Source organism: Spermophilus citellus, assembly GCF_964194105.1.
Source record: "Spermophilus citellus genome assembly, chromosome: 5".
Taxonomy (NCBI): domain Eukaryota; kingdom Metazoa; phylum Chordata; class Mammalia; order Rodentia; family Sciuridae; genus Spermophilus; species Spermophilus citellus.
Genome location: NC_138186.1, coordinates 68893942 through 68901776, shown reverse-complemented (window position 1 = coordinate 68901776; position 7835 = coordinate 68893942).

The following is a 7835-nucleotide window of genomic DNA, read 5'->3' as shown; positions in this document are numbered from 1 at the left end:
TTATAAACAAGTTTTTTAAACATTTTCTCAGAAATACCTTCCTGAAACAACTCACTCCCCGTCTAAACTATATCTTCCTCTCCTTATTCTTTGTTATAGCATTATTTTACTATCCTAAGCCATCATAATTTTAAATTGTGCATTGATTCATGTGGCTCCTTATTTTACACTGGTATCCTGCTACCCAGCAAGGCTACAAACTGTTGACAACCACTCTTTTTTTCATTATTTTGTTCCAGCTCCTAGAATAGTACCTGACACTGAGTGGGCACTTAATAAATAGTCATTAAATCTATTCATATTTTCCAGTCCCCTTAAATTATTATTTTTTTCACCTTTCCACTTATTAAACCCCTACCCTTGCCAGCTCCCCTAACCCCTGCACAGTATTCACACACTACTGGAACTAAGAGAACATGACTGATAAGAGGAGATTAACTAGGTGGAGAACTGCCTCCGGGATAATACCTCTATCACACCGGTGAAGATGACAGGACTGCATGCTTGGGGCAGGCGGGGGTCACTGGTCCAATGAACTCAGAGATAAACAGCTGACTTTACAGTGGAGTCCTGAGCTCAGTGCCATTGTTCCCCTATGTTGGAGAAGCACTGGCAGCAGATCCTCTGGAGCTGAAAGTGTAGAAGCAAGGCAATGAAGGGCCTGGATTTTAATTCAGATCCTGCCACTTACTAGATAGGTAAACTTAAAAATATGCTTAGGGGCTCGGGATGTGGCTCAAGCGGTAGCGATCCTCAGCACCACATACAAACAAAGATGTTGTGTCCGCCGAAAACTAACTAAATATATAAATAAATAAATATTTTTAAAAAATATGCTTAGGTCCTCAAAGGTTACTTTTTTAATCTGCAAAATGGAGAAATTATTGCCCACCTCATGTGGTCATTGTGCGAATTAAATGAGAGGGTATTTTAGATTTGAACATCGAGAGATACACACTAATGTCTCAGTTAATGGAACACAGTGACCATAGTTATTTGTAACAAGTCTGTAAACATTTAAAATAGACTTTGCATAAATAAGTATTGAACTGGGTGACTCAGTCTCCTTGATCAAATTTTCCTGTTTTGTAGAATGAATCATCTACCCAACTTTTTCTCAATAAGATATCACGTCTGATGTACGCAAAGCAGTTGTTTTTGTTATTTTTGTCAAAGACATTAGTCAAAGAGATATTGTTCTGTTCCTTCTGTACCTTCATACACTTAGCTTGATTACTGGGACAGTTTACAATCTCTCTTGGAAGATAAAAGATGTTTTTCATCTTGCTCCCTGTACTGTGGGCCTGAACCCCTCCTTGAAATACCTCAAATATGTTTTCAGAAATCAGATGGAAAAAGGTCCTGTGCCTTTTATTGACAGCACCTTTAGAGAACTTTCATTTGTAGAGAATTTTTTCCAAAGCATATTCATATATGTTACACAGTATAAACCTCACAATAACCATGAGACAGAGATGGAATTATTATCCTTTCCAATTTCATTGCTTCTGATTATTTAAAAAATATTTTTCCCCAGAACTTGGGCTAAGAGGTTAACTTATTTGCCAAAGGCTTATCACTAGCATGTTAATGTTTTGAAGGAGTCAATGAGCTAATAAGTAAGGAATCCAACCACTGATCCAAACTGTTTTCCCTTTTCTTTCCTTCTGTTCTCTTTTCCTCTCCCCACCTCTCTTGCTCTTTTTCCTTTTCATTTTCTGGTAATTTTTCATAATCTCCATGTCAGTTTTTATGTCATTCCTCTGGAATTCTGGAATGTAATACTAATATAATTACTAAAACTATAAGCCTCACAGAAAAAATAAGCATAAAAGCCATTGTTTTTATATTATTCAACAGTATTCTAAGTAGTTAAAAGAAACCTAGCTTTCCATAATCATGCAACAACACGTTACTTGAATTGAGCCGTTAACAGACTTTACATGTTGAAGTAAATGTTTGCAGACTTACCTTGGCATTTCTTTTTGCCTTTTAAGTAAGTTACCTTATAATCATCTCAATATAAAACATCCCATAATTGTAGAAACTGGCCATAACTTGAAAACTAAAATTTGGAAACCACAAAACATATTACTATAATTAAAATGTAATGATTCTGAATCTCCCTTTTCCATCTAGAAATTACAGGGAGAGAGGAAAGCTTTATTAAGGTTTCTGTTTTCAAAAAGATTTTATATTACTGTATTATAAGGAAAAAAAAACCCAGGACTTATAAGTCAGCTTGAGTGTAATACAATTTAATGACAATTAAATTGCTTGTTTCTTGTAAATTTAACATCATCAAAACTACTAAAGTCCTTAAAAACAGGACTATTTGTACTTTTTCCCTCTTATTTTACATTCTAGTCTACCCCATCCTCTGCCAGGAACCTTATATCAACATAGTCTTCCTGCAGAATATGATAGTGTAATATTATTGAAGGCATGTCATTAATTACTCAAATATTCCTTTTGACATTTTTACACTACTTTGGCTTATGTAAATATCATAAATGTCTCACAACCTCTTCACAATTTAGAAACTGGTTAAGCATTATGTTTTTAAGGATCTGTAGATTCATATAGAAACTAGGGACTATCAAAAGGAATAAAGGAATCTTTTAATGACAGTTACATACTCTGATTATCTCACTTTGCATTTATGAGGGGAGTTATACACCCTATCTAAAGAAAAATGGGGGGAAATTTTCTACTTATGTCATATTTCAACTCCAGCAAAAGCAAAGGAAAAATATTTCAAGAGCTGGAAGCTCTTCTGGCCTGCAGAATCACAACACAGATTTAATTTAATTCTAAACCATGAGAAAAATTAACCAGAAGACAGTGTAGCAAAAATCCTCATGAGAACAGTAAATGCTATTACTTTCTTCAGAATGACATCTGAAATGATTCAATTTTATTGTCTTCCAAAAGGAAACTTTCATGAGAGCAGAAAGGCTTTCTTTCTCATTCATTCACAGACTATCCCAGAACCTACAGAATGGATGCCAAGGAAGTATTTGTTAAATAAACAACTGTCATTAATGTCTCTAACAGAGAATTACCTTAGTTGTATAACTATGCTATTTTACATTCTGTCCAAACATTCACACTAAGTTCTTTGTAGCCCAGATCAACATTGCTACTCATTTCACAACTAATTTATGAAAATATTTATTCCAAGTGATTGATTAAATATTAGAAAACATCTGTAAAAGATTTCTTCTGTTTTTTTTTTTTTTGGTGTGTGTGTGTGTGTGTGTGTGTGTGTGTATTTATTTTTTGTTTTTATTTTTTAGAGCTGAGGATCAGACCCAGGGTCTTGACCATGCTAGGCAAGCACTCTACCACTGAGCTATATCCCCAACCCTGTTAAACGTTTTTGTTGTTGTCATTTTGTTTTATGGTGCTGGCACTGGAACCCAGGGCCTCTTGTGCTTGCTAGGAAGATTTCTTAATTATTTGTTTTGCATAATGAATACAAAAAGATAGTGCCAAGTATAACCTCTGTCATCTACTTTCAAAGGCAAATTCTTACATTCAAGGTTTTAACTATTGCTGTCACACTGCAATCAAATTATGACTCCAAAAAAAAACTGAATTTCCCCATCACACATGCCTGCAACCAAGGGATGTAGCCCTTGACCTTACTGAGGACAGTATAAACAATGATTAGTTCCCAGTATGTGGAAATAGTTCATGATTTCTCAGAAAAGTTACGCTTGGTTTTCCTGGACAAGAAAAAGTTGCTTTATTGAGTGCTTGAGAGACATCTCTGGATAGAGAATTTTCATTTTTGATATCATGAATTTTAGTGAATGATATTATGAAATATTACTAAAATGTAGTGGCCTGGTTTACTTCCACAGATTTCCTATAAGGATCATACTTAGAGTAGATTTTCCTTTAAAAAAGAAAAAAAAAACTCACTGTGGGTCTCTGAGATATACTAGCTCCCACGTTACTTTCATCTCTCAAAGTATTGATTCAAGTTCTGATCTGCCATTTGGTCTTTCCTATATCTTCTCTAATCAGCACATGATGTAGATATTGTTCTCAAATCCTAGAATTGTGTACAAAGAATTCAAAAGGTACATAGAAAAAGTGAAACATAAAAAATAAAAATGTCAAATTTAATAATTTTCTTTTGTACAGTCATATACTGAATGAATTATACCATCACACAGTCTAAAGGTTTGAGATTAAGTGCAATTTTTATCATCAACATTTCTCTTGAGAACTGAATCCTCTGTTTTCTAAGAACTAAGTCAGTTCTTAGAATTAATGAGGCATACAGAGAACATTACAAAAGAGCAAATTAAATTCATAAAAAACCCCAAGGCTGTCCACTATTAGTTTATGTGTAAGTTAAAGCTATTAAGAAAACTGAATAATATTCTTAATGTAAAGCACCAGGGATATTGTAGATATAAGACATGTTTATTCCCTCACTTTTAATTTCCCCCTTTTCTGTCAAAGCACTCTCTGTAAGACAGGCCTATTCTAATTTCAGTTTTGATTTTAGAGATGTGAGGAAAGTGGAAATTAACTTAAGACTTTGAAGTCAAACAGATCTGAATCAAACCTGGTTCTGTTTACAAACTTGCTCTATTATTGTATTTCCTGATCTGTGGTTTTGTTTTCCTCCTCAATAAATTGTGCTGATACTTCATAATAGCCTTTTCTAACCTTTTTCATAATATTGTACTCCTTAAAAATAAGAGTATTTTTTACTGCAAAGGATGTTGCTTTGCATAGTAAGCTGTGAACAAGGAGCCCAGACCACTCAAATTAACTTTTGCTTTGCCATCACAAAAGTGAAGAGGAAACAGCATTTTGGCATCCTGTAACTAGTCAGGGCACAAAACTGTCCTAGGGCATACTGGGAAGCTATTCTGCCTTTTTTGGTTTGTAGGGAAGAATAAATATAAATCTGATCATAACAAATTTTGAGTAATTTCTTAATTCTCCCTCCATGTCCAGATCAGAGACAAATAGAGCAACCAGCTTACCTGGTGCCCATCCCCTTTGCTGAATACTCCTCTGAAGGGTGGAGTGAGTGTGAGTGTGTATGTATGTGTGTGTGTGTGTGTGTGTGTGTGTGAGAGAGAGAGAGAGAGAGAGAGAGATGCAAATAAAATGATGCTAATCATTGTGTATGTTCAGTTCTTTTCAACTAACCATTTTGATGACCTTAGAAATATTTGCAAATATTTAAGGAAAAGCACCCATGGAACACTTACTATATCCTGATACAACAGACCTAGATTTCTCAATTTCATACTTCATAGTATTGACATTGCGAGCAGGATATTCATTGTTGTGGGGCTGTTCTGTGCATTTTAGGAAATTTTTTTTTTTTAGGTAAGTCAAATTTCTTTTCCTAAGGTACCTACTACATTTAAACCCAAGTGCTAAAATAAGTGGAAGAGAGTAAAGTGTGGAAAGTAACTTATAGAAGTACAATTATGTTATCATTCTTTTGTTTTCTTTCAGGAACTGGTCTTACCTGAGTAAAATTGCCCAATATGAAGTACAACTACCTTTCTACACAGATGCAATTATGTTTACATTAAAACATTTTTTAAACATCTTATTATCTATGCACAGATAGATAATCTATGTACCTCAGAATATTGCTGCATGAGACCAGGCCAATTGTCAATTATTTGGTATTATCTAGAATGAAGTTTACATATATTATATGAATTTAGGTAAGTAAAATAAAAGCAAAAGTGTGGAACTAGATTAGGAATCCTTAAAAGGGTAAATACATATCTTAATGACTTTACCTTTGAACACTTGACCTACTTTAACAATAATAATTGTCCATGCCAATCATTGTGAAACAGTTTTATTACATGTGACAAGCATGGGTTTTGGGGTTTTATTTGTATATTCAAAGTCCCATAATTTAGAATAGCTAGATAATTTGGAATAAAAGACAAGTGGCTAAGGAATGTCTACAGTCTCCATTTTCAGGATTGTGGTGGTCAGTCTTCTGCTGATGTGACCAAATACCTGAAGAAAAAAAAAAAAACAATTTAAAGGGAAAAAAATGTATTGGGGCTTATGGTTTCAGTTCGTGATCACCTTGGCTCCATTGCTTCTGGGTCAATGATAAGGCAGATAGATCATCATGGAGGAAAGCATATGGTAGACCACAGCTGCTTGCTTCATGGTGGACAGGAATCAAAGAGAAAGAAAGGAAGGGGCTAGGAAAATGATAAAGTCCCATTCCCTTCAACTAGGTCCCACTTCCTACAGTTTCTACCACCTCTACTCAGCAATCAATCTAGCAATGGATTAATCCACTGATAAAGTTAGAACCCTCATGATGCAATCACTTCCTGAGAACCCCACCTCAGAACATTGCTGCATGCAGACCTTTAGCACATGAGCCTTTGGGGGTCATTCCAGACCCAAACAAGGATAAAGGAAACTGAATTCTGTTAAGGCATTAGCTTATCTTATCGGTTATTCCTTTCCATTTTCCTGGTCTCCATTTCTGTTACTGAAACCATCTCTTACTTTCTGCTTTCTTCAACCATTGGAAATAATAACAGAGCTCCTACCCCAGTGAGATTTACTTTTAACTAATGGGGGAGGAGACAAGGGTAAATAACTAAAACAAGATGAGTCATGTGATGATTCCAAAGATGGGTAATAGGTACATGAGGAGTCATTCCACTATGTTCTCTCTGCTTTTGTTATTGGAAATGTACATAATAAAAAAGTTGTTTTCTTTAACCATACTCCATAACCATTGATTTAGAAGAGTAAGTCTACTGAACTAAGCTTTCACCCTTCCCAACCCATCCCATCATCTTTTTTTTTTTAAAGAGAGAGTGAGAGAGGAGAGAGAGAAAGAATTTTTAATATTTATTTTTTAGTTCTCCGCGGACACAACATCTTTGTTGGTATGTGGTGCTGAGGATCGAACCCGGGCCGCACGCATGCCAGGCGAGTGCGCTACCGCTTGAGCCACATCCCCAGCCCCCCATCCCATCATCTTGACACCCATATCTTCTTCCTTAGCATCTCATAGGAAGACAATGAGTTCTGAATCCCATCAAGTCATGTCTCCTTAAATATCTTGATTCTAAAACCATAATTTCTTACTCCCACATCTTTAGTCTTGTACCCTGTTGACTCATTTTTTACTGTATTTTTTTTTTAAAGGGCTTCACTCAACTATACAGACCTTATTAAGTAAATGAAAATAAGCATGTTTATATTTTTCAAAAACCCACATAAACTAAAAATTGACTTAAAAATAAAAGCTTTTTTTTGCACTTCTGACTTAAAATAACAATAACACATCTCAGTAACAGGTGTTAGAAATACTACTCAATGCAAAAAATACTTGTACATTTTCACCTCAGTAGTATTGGCAAACCTTGTCTCTTCCAAATCCTCATTTGAACAGGTGAGGAGAGAGATGCCCATACTTATGATAAACACAACTGTGCTTATCCCCTAAGCAGAAGACCCCCCAACCCCTTTTAAAAATCTATTGCTCTCCTATTAAAAGTGTTACCGCTTGTTGACGGGTGACAAGTTCTTGCTTCCCCGATGTTGAAGAATAACACCAAAGAAGCACGCTGAGGCAAGGTCAGAGTAGAAATTAGAAGTTTATTAAAGGACAGCAGAAAAGACTTTTCCCGGAGGAAGAAGGGGACCCCAGAGGTGGAATCCGTGGAAGTGCGGTTGTTTCCCCTTCTTACAGTTTTGGGGATGGAATGTAGGTTGGAAGGCCCGAGGGTGGGACACTTCTTTGTGATGGGCTATCTTTAAGTTTGCTGGGGGCTGTTCATTAACACTTCTTTGAGGTG